We start from the raw sequence: 23,854 nt of genomic DNA on the forward strand, positions 1-23,854 counted from the left end.
GAGAATAGATTTTGAATGAGTTGTAAGCATGCATACCGGCTCAGGCCCACATATGACGGATGAGCACCTGCCTTCCCCTGGTTCGTGAATCACACTGGGGCTTAGGGGTGAGATAGACATCTGGATGCCTAGAGGGAGCAGCAGCAGTGTGCATGCCCACAGGCAGGCATGGAGGGATCTTTTACCCTGAAAACTTAGACACTGAATGGGTTTAGGAGCCTACTGGGCTCAGCAGGGGTTTCATGGCTCACAGTGGAGCTTAAAACTGGGACTTAGCCACCAAACCCAAGACTTAGGTTCCTAAATCTAGACTTTAGGCTCCTAAGTACCTTTGTGGCTCCGACCCTTAATACCCTTCTGTTCCTGGATTCTCCCTCTGTACAATGCGGATCATTATATTTTCCTTCTTCAGCAGAATGTGTCGGGACGATACATTGATTTGCATTTGTGAGGCACTCTTACTGATGGGAGCTGTAGTAAGTCGGTTTGAAGGCATATCTGAACAACCTGACTTAAGCCCAAGATTTTGAATATTAGGGCCAATTCGTTACCAAAGAAGGGGTTAAGACAGGGGTGGGCAAACTACGGCCTGCGGGCCAGATCCGGCCCGCGAACCACACCAGGCAATGCAGCCCCACTCCGGCCGGGGTGCTGGGTCGGGGGCCACACCAGGCAGCTCCCAAAAGCTGCAGCATGGCCCCGCTCTGGCTCCTACATGCTCCATTGGGAGCTGCAGGAGTGGTGCCTGCAGATGGGGCAGTGTGCAGAGTCCCCTGGCCATGCCTCCGCATAGGAGCCAGAGAAGGGACAGGCCACTACTTGCAGGAGTGGCTTGAGGTAAGCGCCGCTCGGAGCCTGCACCCCCCTGAGCATCTCCCCATGCCCAAACTCCCTGCCCCAGCCCTGATCCCCCTCCCGCTCTCCAAACGCCTCAGTCCCAGCCCAGAGCACCCTCCTACACCCCAAACTCCTCAGCCCCAGCCCCACCCCAGAGTCCGCACACCCCTCTCTCACCCGAACCCCAATTTTGTGAGCATTCATGGCCCACCATACAATTTCTATTCCCCGATGTGGCCCTCAGGCCAAAAAGTTTGCCCACCCCTGGCTTAAGAGAAGCTTTCTCTCACCCATTTGGGTTTTCATTCTAAAGAGCTAACAAAATGGTGACAAATACTTCTTGCACAAAATGCTAAGATTTAGTGCACTGAATGAATTCTTAAATTAAAATGAGGGCTTAGCAAATGATTTCTGAGAGAAATGATCTTCTGGGTAAAATTACTACAGGAGAGACTTTGAAACGTCCGAGATAGCATTTTTCTGACAACGTTATGCGTACATTGCCAAAAGAAAGTGAACACAGGACCCTTTTTCATTTTTCCTTTCCCATGCAAAACAACCTTTCTCCCCGAAGGAAGGAAACATATTTGCAAAAGCACAGTCTTGCTTTAAGTCACAAAGAATAGAGCAAATTCAGGATGCCGCGGCACTGTGTGAAAACTGCTGCATGTTCCGGTAATGGGCATTTGGGAAATAAAACTTTACATTGCAACAGTATATTTTCATGAGTGAACACTGGGCTTTAGTATGACTTGCCTTGGAGCTGTTCATCAGGAGAGGTGCTTAATGTGGTGGTGCAGCTGTCCAGGTGTTTATTGTTCTTAGGTTAAAGAGGAAACTCACTGGCAGATGTGACCTGGAAAAATTCAGAAAAACACATGGCCAGTACTCTATGCATCTATCTTCCATCCACTTAGGGAGACAGTACAAGATTTAGCCAAGTACCCATTCTCCCTCCAGCCTTAACTTTTTTTTCTAAGCAAAATAATTAAACTAGAGTGCAAAGTAAACCCAAGAAGAGACCTGCTCAAGTTATTTTGTCAAATAACAAATTGCACAAATGGGAAACCTATAAATATTAATTTCGCTTAAGCGTATCTTGTTTTGTAAAGTAAATGTTCAAATACTTTAGTGGGAAAAGGTAAACTGGTGCAAGGCAGCCTGCGTTTCTCTCATAAAAGAAACATCAATGTTTAATTTAAAAGGGCATGACTGTAAGGCAAATACCTCTTTACTTTCATGGTAGCGGCTGGCTATTAATTTACATCGCAAGCACTACGCAGGGGACAAGGAAAGTACATGGTTATTTCTGTCTGCTGAACCAGAGTGCAAGTCTCATGGTAATTACTTTGGATCCAAGTGTAATTACCAACTCATCTGCAGGAACATACGCAGTGGTGACATGCATTCATGGCAGCATTAGTTCCCAATAATAACACACCATCATTAACACATTTTAGCACTTTCATACATTTGCCACAGGCCATTGTGTTCTTTAGGAAACAGCTCACAGTTATGTGATCTAATGGGGCGATTTCATCAAATGTCACCTGAAATCCTGCTTCAGACTCTGTGGGTAGGTGGATGGGTATGTTATAATAGCCATAAATATGATAGCCCTATCATGTAAGATAAAGCTGTACCAAGACTTTTCATCGATACATATTTCTTCCCTGTGATATTTCTGGGTTCTGCTTTTACACTTTCCTTTTCAAAGCATTGCAACCCCTCAGCATGTGGGTTTTCAAGAATAACTGCACCTTTGTGCACAGCTGATACTCCTGGAATACTTATTTATTTGTTTATCTTTGCAACCTCACTGCTTCACTGAAACGGCATCAAGCTAAAAATTGGGATATTTTCTCTTGAGCTCACACCTCATCTGTTCCTCTTTGGGAGCTGGTGGTGATTGTGTTTTTCTTTTTTCTTCTTCTTCTCCTCCTTCTTCTTCTTTATTCTTTTTTTACCTCTCTCCCAAGGCTGCAAACATCACAGTAAACAATCAATTTATACTGATGGTTTTTAAAGCTTTTTTTTTTTTTAATGCCTCCAAGAAGGTCAAAGAAAAGCTTTGGAAAGGAAAAAGCAAAAGCTTTTTATGCTTCTGAAAATCCTCTGAAGAACTTATTACTGTTGCTTCTGAGCACTGCAGTATTCCAAAGACAACACAATTAGTAGAGAGAGACACTCTACTTTTAAAATGATGATGTGATTTAAAGACAAACAAGTCAAAAGAAATTCTAAGCTTTTCAAATACCTTTAACTGTGTCAATTCCAAATCACAGCTGCTAGGGTTTGGAAAGGAATGGTAAAATGACAAAGCACTTTGCAACTTGATTTTTTTAATCATATTTGAGACATTATGCAAATAAGGCATGAAAATAGCTCCCACTTCCTCATAGAAAACAATCTATTTGTGTACACTGTACAAGTGCAGTGCTATTAAAGCGAGACTGGCCGAGCAGTTATTCCCTGAAGGAGTTTTTCCAGTTTGGTTGGTGTGCGGTCCCTCTAATAACAAGGCTTGCATGTTCTGCATGAGCTAAATTGCCTGGAGAACACAGGGTCTGAGAAATAATGGGCCTGATTCTGCTCTCACTTGTGCTGTATAAATTGAGAGTAACTCCACTGAACTCAATGAGCCAAATTCTGTTTTCAGTGACTCTATTGCAAATCAGGAGTGAGCTGCTGAAGGCAAAAGAGGTACTCCCGATTTACAGTGATGTCACTGAAATTAGAATAGGAGTACTTGTGGCACCTTAGAGACTAACCAATTTATTTGAGCATGAGATGCATACCGTGGAAATTTCCACGGTATGCATCCGATGAAGTGAGCTGTAGCTCACGAAAGCTCATGCTCAAATAAATTGGTTAGTCTCTAAGGTGCCACAAGTACTCCTTTTCTTTTTGCGAATACAGACTAACACGGCTGTTACTCTGAAACCTGAAATTAGAATGTGGTGCAGTGGTTTACACTGCTGTACAGCCAGTGAAGAAGGACTCAGAAAGAGGCCAGGTATCTCCCTGTCATATGTTAGAAGGTAGGTTTATTTTTGCAAAGAAGGCAGCACTCACCTTAGCAATGAAAAAGAAAACCAGATCCGTAACAGCTCAAATTTCATCTATGCAATTTATCCAATGAGACTTCCAATCCCTTTGCAGGGATACCCTGCTGCTAACTTAGCAGTCAAGATCAGAGCACTTAATCATCCACTGAGGACAAATATGCGTAATCTACATTAGCACAAACCAGGGCATATTTTACATGACAGCTGAACAGATTTGTAAGAAAAAGCACTGGCAAGAAAATTGCATGAAAACAAAATTCCTTCATGTTTATGCTTAAAGTGGTGATTGCCTAAAAGCTTTTGTAGGTCTACATAGCCCTGAACATAATGGGTCAAATTCTGTGCTTATTAACTGCACTGGAGTTAGTCCAGATTTACATCAGTGAAATGGAATAGAATTTAGCTCACTGCATATGAAGCAGGAAGAATTCTTCCTCCTGCTGAATTAATAGGAGGGATAAAATGCTTCAATATGAAGGGGCATGATGTAGACTTCATGTTCAAAAGGCTCTATATTTCATCACAGTTAGTAACACTTAAGATCAGTGTTGAATCAGCTCTTTGTGAATCAAAAATTGGCCAGCTATATGCGTCATAAGGTAGCCTACACATCTGCAGGTAGCAAAAGGAAGTAGCACTTTGAAGAACCAAAACATCTATCCAAGGGAATGAATCATAGGTCTTTATAATATTGAAATGCACCCTGGTCTTTTAAAATCAAATTAGTTACATGGTGCAAGTCCCCTATTAAATCCATTTAAGAATATTTGTGTGAATTAAACTAAATTGATTTTAAAAAGACATCTTTAGCTGAACTGGTGCAACTTTTAACAAAGAGAAGGCCTAGGATGGCTTAGTGCAATCAAGTCTTAAGATCTAGAGGATGATGTTTGCTCCTAAGAATGTCAAGGAAGTTCTCTTCACTACCTGCAGGTATGTAGATTACCATATGGTACGTGCAATGGGTCTGGTTTTGGTTCATCAAGAGCTGACTCAACACTATTGTTGTGGGTGCAATATTGACAAACAAATAGAGAGTCTGAACGTAGGTACAAATGTGCAAACTTTTGGTGTTTGTATGAGGCAGCCAGACTGAGCCACTAATTTCTATTAGGTCAATGATGCATGAAGTGAGGATTCATACAAAAATACCAAAAGTACCATCAGAGTCCATTCAAAAATCTTTCTTCTCATTCTCCCACAGCCTAGATTATAAATAGCATAGGTTATATAACAATCAACCCACTGCAGCGAATCCAAAAGTAGCAGGAACTCCCAGGAAAATATTTGTACTGTTCACACATCACATAAACCTCCTATTGGGAGACAATTGCAGTCTCCCACAAGTTTTTAAACGATGGGCCAATGTTGCTCTTGTGAAATATATGCATTTGCCTGTATCAGCTGTGCCTGCAGAAGCATAGAATCATAGAAGAATAGGGTTGGTAGAGACCTCAGGAGGTCATCTAGTCTAACCCCCTACTCAAAGCAGGACCAACGCCAACTAAATCATCCCAGCCAGGGCTTTGTCAAGCTGGGCCTTAAAAACCTCTAAGGATGAGATTCCACCACCTCCATAGGTAACCCACTCCAATGCTTCACCACCCTCCTAGTGAAATAGTTTTTCCTAATAACCAACCTAGACCACCCCCACTGCAACTTGAGACCATTGCTTCTTGTTCTGTCATCTGCCACCACTGAGAACAGCCGAGCTCCATCCTCTTTGGAACCCCCCTTCAGGTAGTTGAAGGCTGCTATCAAATCCCCCCCTCCCCCACTCTTCTCTTCTGCAGACTAAATAAGGCCAGTTCCCTCAGCCTTTCCTCGTAAATCATGTGCCCCAGCCCCCTGATCATTTTCGGTGCCCTACGCTGGACTATCTCTAATTTGTCTACATCCTTTCTGTAGTGTGGGGCCCAAAAATGGACACAGTACTCCAGATGAGGCCTCACCAATGTCGAATAGAGGGGAATAATCACTTCCCTCGATCTGCTGGCAATGCTCCTAGTAATGCAGTCCAATATGCCATTAGCCTTCTTGGCAAGAAGGGCACACTGTTGATTCATGTCCAGCTTCTCATCCACTGTAAACCTCAGGTCCTTTTCTGCAGAACTCCCACTTAGCCAGTCAGTCCCCAGCCTGTAGCAGTGCATGGGATTCTTCCACCCTAAGTGCAGGACTCTGCACTTGTCCTTGTTGAACCTCATCAGATTTCTTTTGGCCCAATCCTCCAATTTGTCTAGGTCACTCTAGACCCTATCCATACCTTCCAGTGTATCTACCTCTCCCCAGAGCTTAGTGTCATCTGCAAACTTGCTGAGGGTGCAATCCATCCCATCATCCAGATCATTAATGAAGATGTTGAACAAAACCGGCCCCAGGTCTGACCCGGGGCACTCCGCTTGATACCGGCTGCCAACTAGACATCGAGCCGTTGATCACTGCCCATAGATCCTGACGATCTAGCCAGCTTTCTATCCACCTTATAGTCCATTCATCCAATCCATACTTTGTAACTTGCTGACAGGTGTACTGTGGGAGGCCGTATCAAAAGCTTTGCTAAAGTCAATTCATTATAAAGTCAATTTGCTAAAGAATTCAGATGTGCTCAGAACAAAACAGATAACTGCATGCAAACGGAAACTGACCCATACCTGTATCTAGGCAAATGTAGATTTTGTGTGTTGTCTTTCCCGTGTGCAAGCAGACTTTGCAAAATGATGTTTCAAAATGGAGTCCTTAATTTTATCTGAGTACAAGTGAGCATGAGAATACAGTAAACAGTGCCCAACCTTCGGACATGGACACTTCAACGAGACTTCCAAATCCCACATTTGGATGTTCAGCTTAGTAATCAGGAAGGGATTTTCAAAGCATTGCCCTAACACTGCTCCTATTAAAGTCAAAGGTAAAATCCCATTGACTTCAATGGAGCAGAGTTACGCCAATACTGAGTGCTTTTGAAAAGCTCTCCCTAGGTGTATAAATCTGGGATTTATGTGCTTAAGTGTTTATTTGAACATCCAAAAGCCAAATACAGATGTTCTGTCAAGGCACCAATAATATACACTAGAACTGGGTCTAAATCCCAAACTGCAGATCTGGATTTGAGGTTTCGCAAGGTTTAGAGGGCGGGGGGAGTTGAAGGCACAATTTTGGTTTCAGTTCATTTCAGTATTGAGAGAAATAGAAACTTGCTTCTCTGAACCCCTGTGGAGTTAGTGTGAGTGGTGCAGACTTGTTCCCGTAGTCTGTTTAGGCATGCTTTGTAAAATGTGCAAATCCTTCTGTGTTTGTCTGTTTATTTTAAACTTCTGTTCCTTGCCTTCCAAAATTGATTTTTTTTAATTGCCAAATTTCTCTGTTTGGGTCAGTTTCACTGCATCAGGTTTGGGCAGCCCCACTCCTTGCTCAGTTTTATTTCCCCGCCTCACCAACAGTATGTATTGGTTGCATGGATCATTTGTGCAGATTGTAGCCAAATAGCCAAGAGAAGGGAGGACAGGAGGCCTTGCAGTGAAGGCCTAAAGCTGGTAACCGAAAAATACACTCTCTCTCCTCAGCTCTGCCTCAAACCTCCTGCGTGACTTGGGGAAACCACCTTGAACAAAACATTTAAACCTGGATGCCTGCAGTCAACCATCTAAATCCCTATAAGAACATCTAAATAAGTGGGCTGGTTCTTTTAATTGTATTGTTTAGCTTAGCAACATTTAAAATCAAACTACTTATTTAGGTACCTAACTTTAGGCACCCAAATTTGAACACTTTAGCCGTAAGTGCCAATGGGAGTAATAGCTCTATGCCAATGGGAATAATAATTCTTATCTACCTCCCAGGGGTGTTGCCAGGCATGATTCATGAAGCTTTATCAAGTGCTTGTATCTCCTCCAATGGTAGGCTCTATTTCGGCACCAAGTATTATTTTGCAGGCAGGTGCTACAGTGGGGGGGCGATAGAAGGAATACTAATAAATAAATAGAAGAAAATAGACTGACCCTTTTCTCCATCCAACCCTTCCCCCCTCCCCCACTGTTCTCCATCACCACAGAAGTCAAACAGTTAATTTACAAGTCCAGCACTTTACAAAGTGCCCCAGCAGCCAATTGTTTCTCTCCAACCTGTTGCCTGCATCTTTGAGAAAATGCCAGCTGAGACTCCGGGAAAACCTTGTTCCTGCCCTTCTCTAGACACCTACAATCCATTTCCAAAGCACCCTTGTGTTTATTTGTTTTCAAACTAGCTGGATCTGATGTCAGCCAGTGCCAGCCTCGTGCTCAAAGCAGCCACGGAGGTGCAGACTGCAGAAATAATGCTGAAATAATCACGCTGGCATGGGCTGCTCTCCCAGCTGACATTGCACGGCAGCACAAGCCCCATGGCTGGACGGTGCATCCTGGTTCATATTGCAAACGTAGCTCAGATATTTTACCCCATCCATAAAGCTTACACATTATCAAGAGCCATTTCCTCCGGGCAGGAATCCAATTGAACAATAACAGAGAGAAAGGGGAGTGCTCTGAGATGGAAAGGATAAATAAGGACAGCGGTAGGGAAAGGAACGAGAAGCGATAGGCTTACAAAAGTGAAGTGAGCCTGGTTGTATTTTTCATGTCTTTTTCTCCCTCCTGTCTCTTGCACAGGCATTGTCGGCCATACTGTTCCAGTTCAGGGACTCTCGCAACAGAAAAGATCAGCTGTTGGAGAACCCATGGAAGGCCCTTGGGGAAGCGCCATGGCCGCAAGGTAATCAGCAGGCAAAGTTATTATCATTATGCTGCTAATTAATTCCCAGCTCATTACGTTTCCTGTGGCTAATTTGTACTCGCCACTGATTTGATTAAACTCATCTCTATGCTAATAAATGTGTTTTCCATTTGTTTTAGTGACTGAAGGAAGAGAGCCCGGTATTTACATATTTTGACGTTTATCAGATAAAACGCAGTGCCTGAATTAATTCTGCCCTGATTTATAAGACTGTTGGAAGGGGCGGGGGAATGGGAAGTAAAGGGCCATGCCTAATATTTAATATATGTGTGTGTGTACATACACCCACCCACACACACACACATACACACACAGCCCCTATCCTGCAACTGATGCAGGCAGAACCTTGCTCCTGTACTAAGCCCCACTGTCTTCAACATATCCGTGCATTGACACAGAGATCCACCAGCATACAGCTCATTTCAGGAGACTGGCCCTGTACTCAAGGGGACAATAGAGGGCTCCCCTTGCCTAAGTTTCACTGCCATCTACTCTACCCCAATCTACAGTAATGTTTGTTGTCTCTTTAATGGTTATTTCATACTGACCTCTCACAGAACCTTGGTGACTTGCTACAAAACAGTCATCTTTGCTGATCAGTCACAGGTAAATAGGCAATCCCCACAGGGGGAAAAAGCCTTCCATGTGATCCAGTATTGAAAGATCACCCTACCCTGCATTTAGAATATCTGCTAGAAACCCTACAGGACTATTTCCCTGTGTATGACCCTGGCACTGTATATTTAATCCTCTTATTTTTGCTAACATTTGGGGACCAGGGCTTCTCCCCTTTTAATTGCATACACACAGTACACGTTGTGAATTTTTCTTTCTTTCAAAAGAATTACACTGCAGCAGCTAATTATAAGAAATAGGTTTTGTTTCTGTGTTTACTTTGGCAAGACTTGCTACCATAATACTTGATTCGAGTCAGTTTGGGTTTTTTAATTATACAGAAAGAGACATATATGTTACGATTCATATACAGACATATACACCCTTGTTCCCTCTGGTTTTATCCACCTCCAGGTGATCACTATGTCAGGATATTATATCTAGCCCAGAGGAGAGAACTTCCACCTGAAGACTAAACCTTTAGGCCAGATCCTCAGGTGTGAACCAGCATAGCCTACACTCAAGTCAACAATATATTAACTGCTTCAGTATAATTCTCTTCTTCACTTGGGGCAAATTCTAAAACAAACTTTTTCTGAGTAGGGTTTGCAAAAATGCCTCCGTGAAAGTCAGTGGAGTTTGAACTCCTAAGTCACTTAAGTGCTTTTGAAAATCCTGTCAGCTGTCTTTTACTTTTCAAGGTTTATTCAGCAAAACTGGAGATTTTCTCCAAATATATATAGATCCGCATGAACTAGGTGTAAAACCTTGTGAAATGTAACCTACCAGCAAAACAGCTGTTTGGGAAAATAAAATTTCCTTTACTGGCTGTAGAAGCCAAGCTGGTTGGATAGAGAACTATGGACTCCTGTGGTAGACCTGACCATCCACAACACTGCACACTGGTATGATCCAGGAGTTTGGTACAGCCAGGAGTGGATTTTATTTTGTTTTCTTTTGTATATTTTATTTTGGATGGTTTCTCTGGCCCCCAGACAAACTGCCTCTCCCAAGTTCACCCATTGTAAGAGTAGCTGCTGAGCATGGCAATCCGACATGCTGAGTTGAATACTGGACGTCAGCCTCAGTGCTCTATTGTGGCCCACAGTTTTCATTTTCACTCACAGCAAAAGTTCACCAGAAAAGAAGGGTCCTTGACTATGTTACTTATCACTCTAGCAGTAAGACCCCCTCCTTTTGCCACTTCCTCACCCCAGGCAAACTGGAACCAGCTTGATTGCTCAAGTAACAATTGACACACTTGTCCTTTGGGGGTATTTTTGATGTGCCACACTTGTCTCTTACACAGTGAAGTGCTTTCTCTCCATAATATATTAACCATGGTAGCAGGAACCTATGTGCTTTTCCCTTTCCTGGACTGATAACGTTGCTGGGTTAACACTGTGCACTGTTCACCTAATGTTACCTTAACATTAGCTTGGCTGGGGGAAAAAACAAAACAAGCTAGGGTGAAAATCTCTCCAGCCACCCTCATAAAGCATGAGTGGTCAGTGGGGCCATCATCATCCCAGGGCCTAGGAGCTGGGCCATCATGCAGCCTCTGATTCACCCACCCCCACATTCTCTTCAGGGACTGGTATAGCAGCTGTACCCCATGTGTGCTAATTGAATGCGAAACCAGCTGTCACCGAATCCACACACGTGCAGGTCCACATCCTCTCCCCGTGCCTGGCCTCAAACCACCCTGAAGCGCAGGCATCCCTGTGTGGCCACACAGGCAGCCAACCCGCAGGCATTCCCTGTGCAGGGTTTCCGCAGTATGAAGGCCTTTGTGCCCCTCCTCCACCATGCTGGGGTAAATTTCACCCCAGCTGAGTTCAGCTGCTGTAGGTAGAGCTGAGATGAGGCCTACTCTTTCTTCCTATAATCTGTAGGCCCCAATACGCCCCTCCGCATGCCCAGTGTTGAATTAGGCCATCCAGTTTGCAGCTGTAACTACAGGCCACTCACTTCCCTTCACTCCCACGTAGGATTTGTGGTCTGTGGATCTGCAGAATTCAGGATGGGTATTCTACTGCCACTCTCACCATGTTCATCTTCACCCCTTCACGGGGACCTTATATTGTTGTTTGCAAGGATATCACTATACAAACTCTCCACAGCCTGTCCCCTCAATACACCCCCCTCTGTGCAATGGGTCTGAGTTTTGGGGCCTTCTGTGGTCCATCCATAGCTAAGAGGATCTTACAGAGCCCTAGAGCTGTCCAGAGTATTTTTGCAGTAGCCATTAGGATGGCCAGCTGGCCCTCTCGAGTAGGGTGAGTCCTCTGTCTGGCCTGCTGAACTTTTCTCTTTCTATAAAAAGACTAAAGACTCTTGCACACACACACACACACACACACACACACAAAATACTGAAAAAGTTATTTGTCAATGTGTAAGAGTCTGTGTTTCCTAGGTGAAGGTGGGACAATGGGCACACGCTATGTGGTATCACAAAGGGAAGACCAAGAAGCTTCAGCTCCGGATAAATAAAAGTAACATGGATCCTTTTATTCATTTATTTCTTCCAGCTGGTATCAATGCATTAAACAGCTGAAAAACTGAAATTGATTTAAGGCCTTCAGTGCTCCCTGCCAAAAAAGCCTCCCGCAAGTATCTATTCTATATTGAATTACAGTCGGGAAAAGTTCAATAGGTTATTGCACAAACAGACAGCAAAAGCCGTCACCAATAGAATGAAAGAAGATTGTGCAGCCTCCCAGTGAGTTTGCTGCCTGAAAACAAACCCCCAGACTCTGACATTCAATCAGGTTAATTAAAATGTCCATTCTTGTAAGTGTCCGTGCAGAAAGACATAGTTCAAAATATTCACACTTGCCTCCCTTAATTTTGGCCACCTTAATCCATAATTAGGTTCCTAAACAACAGTAGATTTTCATAGGTACTGACCACTTACAACTGTAAATATATATCTAAAAGGTCAATTACAAACTCAGCATTAGCAAACATTCGGTTCTGACGTGTGCACAGTTTAAGTGTGTGGTGCGTTATGCATTGCAGGGAGAGGCAGTATGCCTAGAGGCTAGTACACTGGCCAGGGACTCAGAAAACCTAGGTTCTTGTTCCATCTCCACTAGTGGTTGGCTGGGTCACCTTGAGCAAGTCACTTCGTCCCTCCTTGCCTCAGTTAGTGATACTGACCTCTTTTTAAAGCTCTCAGAGATCTACTGATGAAAAGTGCTAAATAAGAGCTGAGCCTAATTATTGTAATTAAGGTTTTGCACTATAGTGTGAGGGAGATGCACATGTTGTGTGTAGTATGTTTTCTTCATCAGCTGGAGGCAGAAAGCAGTTCATTGTGATGGTATGGGCATCAGGAAATGCGCCATGTGGGCATTAGTGTATAGCTAAAATCATGCCTCACCAATCTACTAGAATTCTTTGAGGGGATCAACAAGCACGTGGATAAGAGGGATCCAGTGGATATAGTGTACTAGATTTTCAGAACGCCTTTGGCAAGGTCCCTCACCAAAGGCTCTTAAGCAAAGTAAGCAACCATGGGATAAGAGGGAAGGTCCTCTCATGGATCAGTATCTTGTTAAAAGATAGGAAACAAAGGGTAGGAATAAATGGTCAGTTTTCAGAATGGAGAGAGGTAAATAGTGGTGTCCCCAGGGGTCTGTATTGGGCCCAGTCCTATTCAACATATTCATAAATGATCTGGAAAAGGGGGTAAACAGTGAGGTGGCAAAATTTGCAGCTGATACAAAACTACTCAAGATAGTTAAATTCCAGGCAGACTGCGAAGAGCTACAAAGGGATCTCACAAAACTGGGTGACTGGGCAACAAAATGGCACATGAAATTCAATGTTGAAAGTTCCTACCCAGCTTTGAACAGAGTCTATTATACACTGTATATCATCCAAACCTAGCCCATTCTTAGGGTATGGATTTATTGGTAACCTAAATAATAACAAACCATAATTCTTAGCATAAGCTTTCTCCCCACAACTGGCTGTTTGTAAGGTTTCCGTGTGGGACCTCCTCTTCCCAGACCCTACTTCCTTCTGCTCAAGGGAGACCATCCATTGGCTTTTATTTCCTGGTTAGAACTAACAGGGTTTCCCTGCCAGCATGCAGTATATGATTTGCATCTTTATTCGGGGTTCCAGCACCTGAGCGTGGGAAGACTCAAAGCCCATTTTCTCATTCCTGCACAGAGTTCTGCACCCCATGACTCTGTCATGGACTAAAAAGGGGCTTCATCTCAGTGCATCAGGCTGGTGCAGGAAGGTGCAATCTGGATCTCTCTGCATTGGCTGGGGTGAAGATGAGGGGTGACGTATGAAACACAGGTCTAGCCTATTCCATATCACATGCACACCATTCAGTAAATAGAATAATTATTTTTAAATTACATCTACACTGCCAGCATACAAATAGATGTAGAATTTTAGATGATAATCAATTAGCACACAGTGAGTGAAGGCTACACTGAAATTTCAAGCACTCTGCCCCAGAACAGGCAAATATTCTATGGTGTTACCGGAAGTTGCAAATTCCTCTTAAAGAGCTGCCAAATGCAGGAAGGGGGTACAAGCTGTTTAAGAAGCTGGTGAAAGGATTTCTGAAACCGACCAGTGAGGAAACCTACGTAAATCAGCTGCAGAAGATAATCAGCACAACTCCACTCGGCGAAGGTTCAGACAGGTGAACCAACATGTGGAATACCAGAAGGGCAAGTCAGGCTTGGCACAAAGTGCTATTGGACCACATCAGGGGGCCGGCTGGTGAACAGGCCCAAATAGAGAAAGAAACAAAGAGCAGGAGTGAGCTGTGGAAGAGAGCGATGTTAGCCCGGGAACAGAAAGTACAACGGCACATTGCACCAAAACACTGGAATTAACATCAAAGCAATAGAGGAGCAAATGAGCATACGGCATGCATGTTAATGAAGCTGCTACACTCATCGGGAAGGATGCCTCACTAGGGGCGCAGCGTTGCCAGCGCTCATGATTTTATCATGAGTCTCACAATATTGGAGGCTTTCTAAAAGCTCCAGCTCCTGGAATTCTGGGGTGTCATGAGAATTGCAGCTTTTATTTAGTTCATTTTTAAGTGTGTTTCTCGCCCCCATGTGTGTGCAGAAAACTTGGAATTGTGACCTGCATGCACCCTAAAGGCTCAATAACTAAAAGGCAGATAAAGAGAACCCATACTGTATTATTTTTAAAAAAAACCTCTCCATTTTTAAGCCAACCATGTTGCGGGGGTGGGGTAATGGGGGAGCTGATTCATGCTATTTTGTAGACTTGGGGGTTGACAATACTGGGTCTGTGTGAAATATCTGTAACAAAATGCAAGCTTACTGAAAATTCAAGGGCCTGATTCACGCTTGCACCAGTTTTGCACCAGTTTTACACCAGTATAATGGCATTGATTTCAGTGGTGCTATCCATTGTCATAGGGCGTAGTGCCCCTTTAAAGGCATATCCTGTTCCAAGGTTTGACTCCTTTAAAGCCAAGAATTCTGGGAGTTGTAGTCCTTGGAAGGAGCACATGACTAAAAGGAAGCACTTGACTGCATGGGGTCATGTGGCTGCAGACTGAAAGCAAGGCCTGCTATAAAAGAAGCGGCTTCCATTTAGTAGGGTGCAGAGCAGGGTTGAGGGGAAAGTCTAGAGGGTGGGTTGCAGGGCTCCTCACACAGGTTTGAGGAGAAGCTGCAGTTTGGTAGAGGACTGCAGGAAAAAAAGGGCTGACCTCTGTGGTTATTGCAACAGGCAGCCCTGAAAAAACAAGGTAGTTTTGAGATGAGAGAATGCAGCGGCTCTGTGAGCTCGGGTCCCCAGGCTAGTACCTGGAGAAGGGAGGGCATGAGCCACTCCCTTTGCCCTGATACTACCACAGAGCTGGGGAACTCCTATAGACAAGAGGAAGGACTTAGTTTGGGTAGCATTACTGATTGTTGTCAGTCTTGTTCTGGGACTCTCATGCCACAGCAGCTGGGAAGCTTTGAGCTAAGCTGGAGCAAAACTAACTGCCTGGAAAGAGGGGTGGAAACTGAAGCAGGGATGAAGGCATTCAACTTTCAGTTATGCAGGTGCACATCCCACCTGGCTTTGCATCTGAATTATTGAGATTTACTGAATTACTTAGAATTATTGGGAACCAGTGCCAATAATTTTTTTTTTTAGCATCTTGTTGCACACTGTCAATGTTTAGTGAAATTTTCCATGAAAATGGGTCTGAAGTCAGCACACTTTTCAAAAAAGATCAGGAGATTTTCCAGCTGATTTTTCAAATATTCTGATTGAAAAAGAGCTAAAGTGGGCCTATTCAAGCAAAGGTGGCATTCATTTCCATTAGAAACAGATTTCTTTTTTATGCTAAAATACCCATTTCACCAAAATTGTGAATAAAACTAACTTTTGGATTTGTGAATTTTCATACAACAAAATGCTACTGTGTGTGAAATTCTGTAAAGCAAAAGATATGTATTTCTGAGAGGAGGAAGGTTGTTTTGTGAATAAAGCACTAGAATGGGAGCCAGGAGATCTGGATTCAACTTGTAGCTCATGCACAGACTTCCTGGAAGTGTGACTTTGAGCAAATGACTTCTCTCTCCCTGCCTCAGCTGGAGATAGTGATACTCACCTACTGCACAGAGATCTTGGGTTCATTTAACAAGATGCCCAGTAATGGGCTGTATAGGTAGAGCTCTATGCCATCCTGCTACTCGTATTACGTGAATAAGGAAGAGCAGATACAGCAGGCTGGGGAAAGAATAGCCAGACAAGACCCTTGAAGTGGTGCAGATGTTCTGGTGCTCCTCCCAATTTACAGTGGTTGAGAGGAGGGATAGAACCTTTCATCCCAGGATACCCACCAACTAACTGCATCTCACAGCATCCATGCAAGGGAAGTATTATTATCCCCACTAATAGGTTAGAACAAATTCAGCCCTGGTGTGACCTTCTGTGGCAGTGAACTTGGCCCAAACAGTTTAAGTGACTGCCTCTAGAATACAAACTAAGGAAATCAGACCCTGATTTACACCTCATGCTTAGAATGTAAATTGTCTGGGACAGGACTATGTCATCATATGTTTCTATAAGGCACCTAACACAGCAGACCTCCACCTGATTTGAGGCTTCTAGGCTCTAGAGAGGTTCTAAGAACTAACACACAACCCCATTGCCTGTGTAAATCAGGGCAAGGCAGCCAGATTCCCTTGCCACTAGACAGCCCATGGGCTTGGAAGATCTAGTCTTGTAATTCCTGGTTTGTTACAGGATCCGCTGAGCTCATGCCATGGACAAGATGCTCTGTGTGTTCTTTGGCAGTGCTGGCACTGGTGTTTAAAAACACTGTAGCACTTAACTGACAACCGTGTTGCTCTACCATAGGTTTTCCCAGTGATCCTGGCCATAAAAGCAGCAGATAGAGTTGCATGGCCCATGAAATCAAGCTTGACTGATAAGCCATAGACTCGGTAGGAGCAGGACCTAGAATGCGGCTGTTGCTATTAACTTTCATTCCTGTGATTTTTACTTAGGTCATTACATGTGAGATTAAAACTCCTTTATCCCAGATGAGTAGCCTATGGCAACAGGCTGGGAAGATGAAATTTCCCCCACGGTACATAAAACATGAATTAAAAGAGCAAAAGTGTTAAAAATTGAAAAGGTGAGGGGGTAGAGGCACTATCTGAGCAAAGATCAGCATGGCCTTTTCTCATTGCATGATGAAGCAGGTCTTCGGGAGGCAGAGAAATAAAATCCGTAGTTAAAATGTTTGTAGCACAACCAAGTTGATTCTTCTTCGTAAGCTCCTACGGAGACTCTCACTAAAAATGATCCTTCCACTGAGGCCCTCCTACACTGCAGAAACTTTTTTTCAAAAACAAAAATACGCCCTCCATCGTCCCTTCCTGTTCTGGAGGTATGCAGTACTGCAGTGCAGCTGGTGACCTGGCAGCGAACTGAAATGTGCCTAGACAGCGTTGTCAGAAGCTTTTACTTGTGTTCTGCTAAACGTAGCTCCATTATTAAAGCCTCTTGTGAAATGGTAGTGCAGTGAAAATGAAATCCCTCTGGCCTTGCCCTATAACTTTTGGAACAAGATATTTTTCCAGGCTTCTTTACTTTGTGTTACAGTTTAATGTATTCAATCAGTTGCAACTGACGTATGAAGTGAAGTAGCCCAGCCCGCTGCCCACAGAAAATACACTGAGCTTTGCCATGCAATGTTGTTTGCTTTGTGCGGTATGCAGAGCAACATAAATTAATTCAAAAGCATCCAGCAAAGTGCCCTAAAACCTGAAATCTAAAGGTAAAAAGAGTCAGAAAGCTAAAGACTTAATGAGGAGCCAACTTTTCTCATCACAACCCACATTTTTTTTAAAAAAGTCTCCTATGGGAGTGGTAATGGAATATGGAGCCCTGCCATGCTAAATCACCAATTGGAATCCCACCCAGGAGTGTAGATGAGCAAATGTGGTCAGCCTCTTGAGAGTCTTTGGCCACCTATCTGAAGTTATTTGTGGTCCTGGTACAGTTTCTAGTGGATGGGTGTCTATGTCACAAAACCCGCCACCATCTTTGGCACCCTTGCTGATATTCACATTAAAGAGGTATTGGATGTTGTTATGGCTTTGTTTGATAGATTAAAGAGCCCCGTGCTATCAGATATTGCTTACACAGGGAGATGCTATCTGATCTAAGAGGGCTCTTTCATCTGGGTATATCAAGATCCAAAGGGCTAGAAATTGAAGCGAGACAAATTCAAGGCCCACATTTTTAGTAGAAAGGATAATTAACTCTTGGAACACCTTTCCTAAGGATGTGGTGCATTTTCCCTCACTTGAAGTCTTAAAATCAAGACTGGATATCTTTCTAAAAATGATGCTGTCCTTCAACCACAAGGTATTGGGTTTGATGGAGGAATTACCTGGTAGAATTCTGTGATCTGTGCTAGTCAGGAGGTCCCGCCAAATGCCAGTATGCCCTGCTGGCCTTAAAAATCTGTGGGTGAAATCCTGGCCTCATTGAGTCTGTGGCTAGAGACTAACCTACCTCTCTTCCACTTCTACAGAGAATCCCAGAAATGGCTGGATGGTAGAACAAAGCAGAGCGCTGACCCTGTGCTTGACTTGTTCTGTAGATCAAAAGAAGTTTTCAGTTGTTTCGGTTGTTTCAGTTGTTTCACATCAATTACCCACCTTTCATCGGTAGTAAATTCACCTGAACAAAATGGAAGATATTCTGTAATTCCATTTGTTAGAAAATCCAAGCACAGTTTTAAAGCTTCCTCACTGGCCTGGGGATGTATTCCACAACGCCCCGTCTCACACTGTGAAATGGCCCTGTGGTCTTGGTTGACCCTGGTACATTTGCCTGCATTTTTACAGAACTTCCCACTGGCAAATTTATTCTAATACAGGATGCCATATAAATACCAGGTTAACTGACATTTTGTTACATAAAACCTTTGCTTTGATCAGCCCCCTTCCCTGCATTAAATGTTTTTTTTTTTCCTACAGCTAAACCAGTTCTCTGTGTGAGTCAAGCCAAGTGCTTCTATGCTTCTTCCCTTCCTCTATCCTCCACATACCATGCTTCTGATCAGATGCGAAAAGATTGCCCTTGGGGGCTCACGACCTCAAAAGCAGCTCAATCTGATGTCCTCCATATCCATGTGGATTAGATTTGGTTCACTCCCTTAAAAAGGTTCCTGACCCCCCTGTTTTAGTAAAATAGCTAGCCTATCTTAGACCAGCTAGATCAGGGGTCGCCACCATTTTCTGAACCATAGTACATCTCTAGTTCAAACGCAGAGTGAAGGGATGCTGGAAAGTCACTGACCTTTAGGTTTTATAAAGCTCTCTGAACAGACATTATTTTAGACAAAATATTTCATCTCTGAGCTTCACTTCGCCCATAGCCCAAGCAGTAAAAGCCGCAAGGCAAGAGCACTGAGCTCTAAACAACTGAAGAATCAGTGTGAAAATACAGCATTCATCTGGGGGGAAGATTATTTGATTTTAAAAAGGTTTCTTAATTTATAAAGAATGTTAGACTTACACATCTCACAATAGTTTTTATCATGCCATCGGCGCTGAGCGTCTCTAGTCCACGATCTAAGGTCTGACACTGGACAAAGCCATCAGATGCCTCGGAAAACATGCACCCGTTTGTCATGACAATTTAAGACTCTATGGAATGCTGTATTACAATTTACCATTGATTTTAAGACGTAAATTTGCTGCATGAAAGCAGACGTGTCCAAAAAAGTATTGCTCAGCTCAAACCTAAAAGGACAGAGATGCAAGATTACAGCACTGAGATGCAGATCCTGGCTCCAAGCCCTTTCTTAGGAACCAGCTTTCACTATGCCTTGGGCTTTTGGTCTATCAGTATCTAATGAAAGATGACAGTGCAGGCTGCCTTGGGGGCTAACGTGGGCAATTTCAGTTCTGGCATTTTAGTTTATCTTTAACCAGCAGTTTTCAAAAGGGTAGAGCTAAAAAAGAACTTGGCTTGGTCTCACACACACACACACACATAAAGGGAAAGTTGTGACATAAAATGCATGAGGAGGTTTTTTTTCATTTTAACTCCCTGAGATCCTGTTTCACAGGCAGAACAGCAAAGCAATGTCTGCATTGTTTTACAAAGAATTAACCCTATAAACCTGGAGCCTGGTTTTTAGCTAGATGAAGTGGTTTCCTCCATGTTTTATGAATGTTAGTTTTAGTGCTGACAACATCTACTATATTCCGGACAGTAAAGGGCTCGACTTCTACAGTTTATTAATCCCCAAAGTTACATTCAAATGCTGTAATGTTAAAGGGTTGGCTTAGGATCGCCAAAGGCAGTAAATCCAGAACTAAAGGTGGCTAGTTCATCTTTTACTCATCATACTTTGCCCAGAAGTATTGCGGAGGGCAATGCGTCCCTTCATTATGCAGATGTGAGTCCCATTCATACTGTGCACATGTGTAACCGCCGTTAATGGGAGCTGTGCTTCTGCACTGTTGGGAGAATAGATTCATCATGTCAAAACCTCCGTAGCTCAATGTTTGTTACTTAAACACAACGGAGAGAGCGAAGCAAATTGTGTGTGTGTGTGTGTGTGTGTGAAATAGGAGATTATGATGCAACCATCAGAGCTGACGCATACATAGTCCATAGCGGGTACTGCTGAAAACAACTATGATCATTTCTTGCCTGTGACTCATAACTAGATTCTGACACTGAATTTAACTTCTTTGTTGGCATTTTTGATTTGCACGCAGTTTACTTGCTCTAACATTCTGGATAACATCAACACACCAACTTGCTTCAATGCTTTTTTTTCAGTGACAGTCCAATCTGTCAGAAGGCCTGCAGGCAAAGTGGACTTGTATTGCAAAAACTTTTTTCCAGGTTTGAATGGGTTAAAGATTTTGTTGTTATTAATATCATTATTTCCATGGAAGAATTTCACTTTGCCTTTTTCCCCCTGCTGCCTCAAGAGGACTCGGCGATTCTAGGCACAACTACAGCAGATGGTTTTGGTGATGTGAAGCACAAGGGTATCGCTCCCAGGAGCTGGTGAGGCAGTTAAGTTAAAAATGAACTGATGCATGCAGCATGCCATGTCCCCTTTTTTGGCCTACTTCAGACTGTTTCCTTTCGTACGCTCACCAGCGAAAGCACTGTTGTATAAGCAGAAAGCTTGAGGTACAGGCTAGTATTGCTCTACATTTTCTTCCGTGATTTACAGGGTATTTATTGCTTATTACAGGCCTGATCCAAAGCCTATTGAAATCAATGGGAGACTTCAAAATGACTTGAATGGACTTTGTATCAGGCCCCTTATATACGTAACAACTCATTGTTAGAGGGGAAAAGACCAAACATTTCCTTAAAGCAAGTTAAACACAAATCAGAAATAATAGTTACTGATTATTTCAACGAAACCTTCATGTGGTCTACAAAGGAATATTTAGATGCCATTAAATATAAGCTTTGACCTGCTAGAGAATAAAAAAATCCACTTGTTTATATAGTGTATTGTAAAACCTTAACCTTTTGTCCAAGGCAAATATTGCTGAAGTTGTTTGAGATCTGGAAAAGCAAATCAGTATTTTGTCAATATTAGTTTGATAAACAGAATTTGAGGAGAAAATATATTGCACATAGCGAATCAAAGCTGATTTCTCATAATTTCCTCAACATTATTTTCCTTGTTTGTTTTAGTGATCTGAAATCTAATATTATAGACAGCTTTAGATCAAATATAGGGTGATATTGTTTAGCAATTTCCACATATCTCATTCCTGGGGGCCTAAATAATAGATCTGACAATATTTTCTTTTCCAAGTTGCTGTGCAGAGTGGATCAGTTTTGTATTCTCTGATGATCTCACAGAAACAGTTCCACTAAAGAAACAGAAAATTATCCATACATTAGGTCTGTCTTGTGTTCAAAATCACAAGTTATGACCTGTTGACCTCCCATTCTAAAGGGAACTTGGGCATTTCTTTAACAAACTACCATGGAGGGGGGAGGTTTAATTTATGGTAAAATGGCACAGCAGAGCACTGATGCAATTAATAAGATGCTGCATGAGGGCAACGAAAATAAATAAAAAGCATGTTAAGTAAAATAAAGACACGTATGTTGAGTCTCTTATTTACATTTGTGAATGGCTCCATTTCTGAAATTGGGCACCCAGCAAATATTGTTTAAATATAAATAAAATGATATTTTTTCATTGTCTATTTTAAAATCAGTCCATTGTCGGCATCATTTTCTTCAAGCCAGTTATCTTAGTATTAACAATAATAAGTGATCTACTCATTTATATCTGCTCATTTATATCTATATCTGCTCATTTAAAACAAGCCAATGACACTTGCTGCTTAGACCCCCATGTCATTAAAAAAAAGCACTAAAAATCCATGTGACAACTGTTTTGTGAGTTAAGGTTTTACTGACAAACATCATAAATAGATAAAGCCCTGGTCAATTCCTTTTTCTTTCTAATAGTTAAGCCTCTTTTACATATACACAGATAATAACTAATTTAATTGACGCTGACATTTTAATGTCTAAGTATTAAACAAAAATAGGACAAGGGATATAATAAACATTAGCAGCCCTAATGGACCCGACGTATAACAATGGCCACTGAACTAAACATCTTGGACCAAATGTATCCCTGATGTAATTCAACTGGAGGCAGCAATGTTACACTGAGAATGGATTGGGCCCTTCTGGTTTTAATCAAGGTTTAGCCAGTGGCTGTTTGTGTTCTCCCAGGCAAATCACTGGATCTCTTGATCTTGTAGGCCACTGTGAATAAGGGTTTCTTACTACAACTGTAAACTCTCTCTCTCTCTCTCTCTCTCTCTCTCTCTTCCCTCACCCCTTGCCGCTTTTCTATGTGAATATTCTGCTGTGGTGCCGAGAAACTTGCCTCTTGGCTTAGACAACTAAATACAAATTTGCAGTTAACCTCAGTATTTGTGGCATTAAAGGTATTGGCTGTACAACTAAAAGGCAATGCTGCAGAAAGAGCTTAATCCAAGACCCAAAGAAGTCAGCACTGTATGCTACTGTGTATCCCTATACAGAGTGCAAATATATATATCTATATATACACACATAGTTCAAAGCTATTCAAAAATAAGCCAGAACTTTTTTTTAACATCAGGAAAGCTGCCTATTTTTCAGTAATCTTGTTTTGAGAAATGACTGCGCCAGTTTTGCTCAAACTTCAGGCTAACATTTGTCAAAGTTATAAGCAATGGAAAACAAAGGGTTTATACTGGAAAATGTTAGGCAACCCGAACAATAGACACTGCTACTGCACCACCATTTCTCCTCTCTTTTATGCCAAATTTGGTGCAACTTCACTGACTTCTGATTTACACAAGCATATGGAAAATAAAAATCCAACCCATAATGGACCGCTATATGCACAGAAGAGCTGAACCAAATTTTTCAAATTTTGAAATTTCAATAAAAAATTGAACATTCAAAATTAAAAACAGAAAAAGATGTGCTCATGTCTCCACCCCATAGTTAAACTACAATAAAATTTAGCAAAACCCTTTCTGAGAGAGAAACATGCCTCTATAACTTTCTCACCAGTCACAGGTCTTGCTTGCAACTAGTTTAGCAGTGGATCCAAACCCACAGTTTTCCTTTCACCATTGTTCCTTTTGCCATGTTTTTTGGTTCTTGTTATGTTGTCCCTCCTCACAAGCAACCGAGGAACTTGGATTAAACAGAAAATGAAAAATTCTAACCATGTCTGCAAAGCAGAGTGCAAGTTAAGAACTGGGTGATAACAAAATAAAAGGGAGAGCTTTGTAGCCGTTAAAGCTGGTCAAATCCACCAAATGCTCGAGAAACTGGAAACTGAATTATTGCCTCCATCTTAAATGCATGATGAGTTAAAAATATAGTCTTATTGTTTACTGCAGGAATCTCGCAAGCAGGGAAGAGTCACTGCAGAGTCATATGGCTGACTGCAAGATAAAAGATTAACAGTTAGATCCTCATCAGAAATGGCAATGAGAGTCTTGTTTAAAATGCCTACATAAAAG

The 23,854-nt window shown here is 42.5% G+C and overlaps 1 long non-coding RNA gene across 1 annotated transcript; it reads right to left on the reverse strand.

Moving 5' to 3' along the window:
• Nucleotides 1–1,595: 1,595 nt before the first annotated feature.
• LOC125622337 (uncharacterized) lies at nt 1,596–23,854 on the reverse strand. Its single transcript, XR_007352715.2, has 3 exons — nt 23,394–23,854; nt 18,330–18,497; nt 1,596–1,693 (listed from the first exon to the last, which is right to left on the reverse strand). It is a non-coding gene; the product is annotated as an uncharacterized LOC125622337 (long non-coding RNA).

The sequence above is a fragment of the Caretta caretta genome, chromosome 13, assembly GCF_965140235.1.
Source record: "Caretta caretta isolate rCarCar2 chromosome 13, rCarCar1.hap1, whole genome shotgun sequence".
NCBI classification, from domain to species: Eukaryota; Metazoa; Chordata; order Testudines; family Cheloniidae; genus Caretta; species Caretta caretta.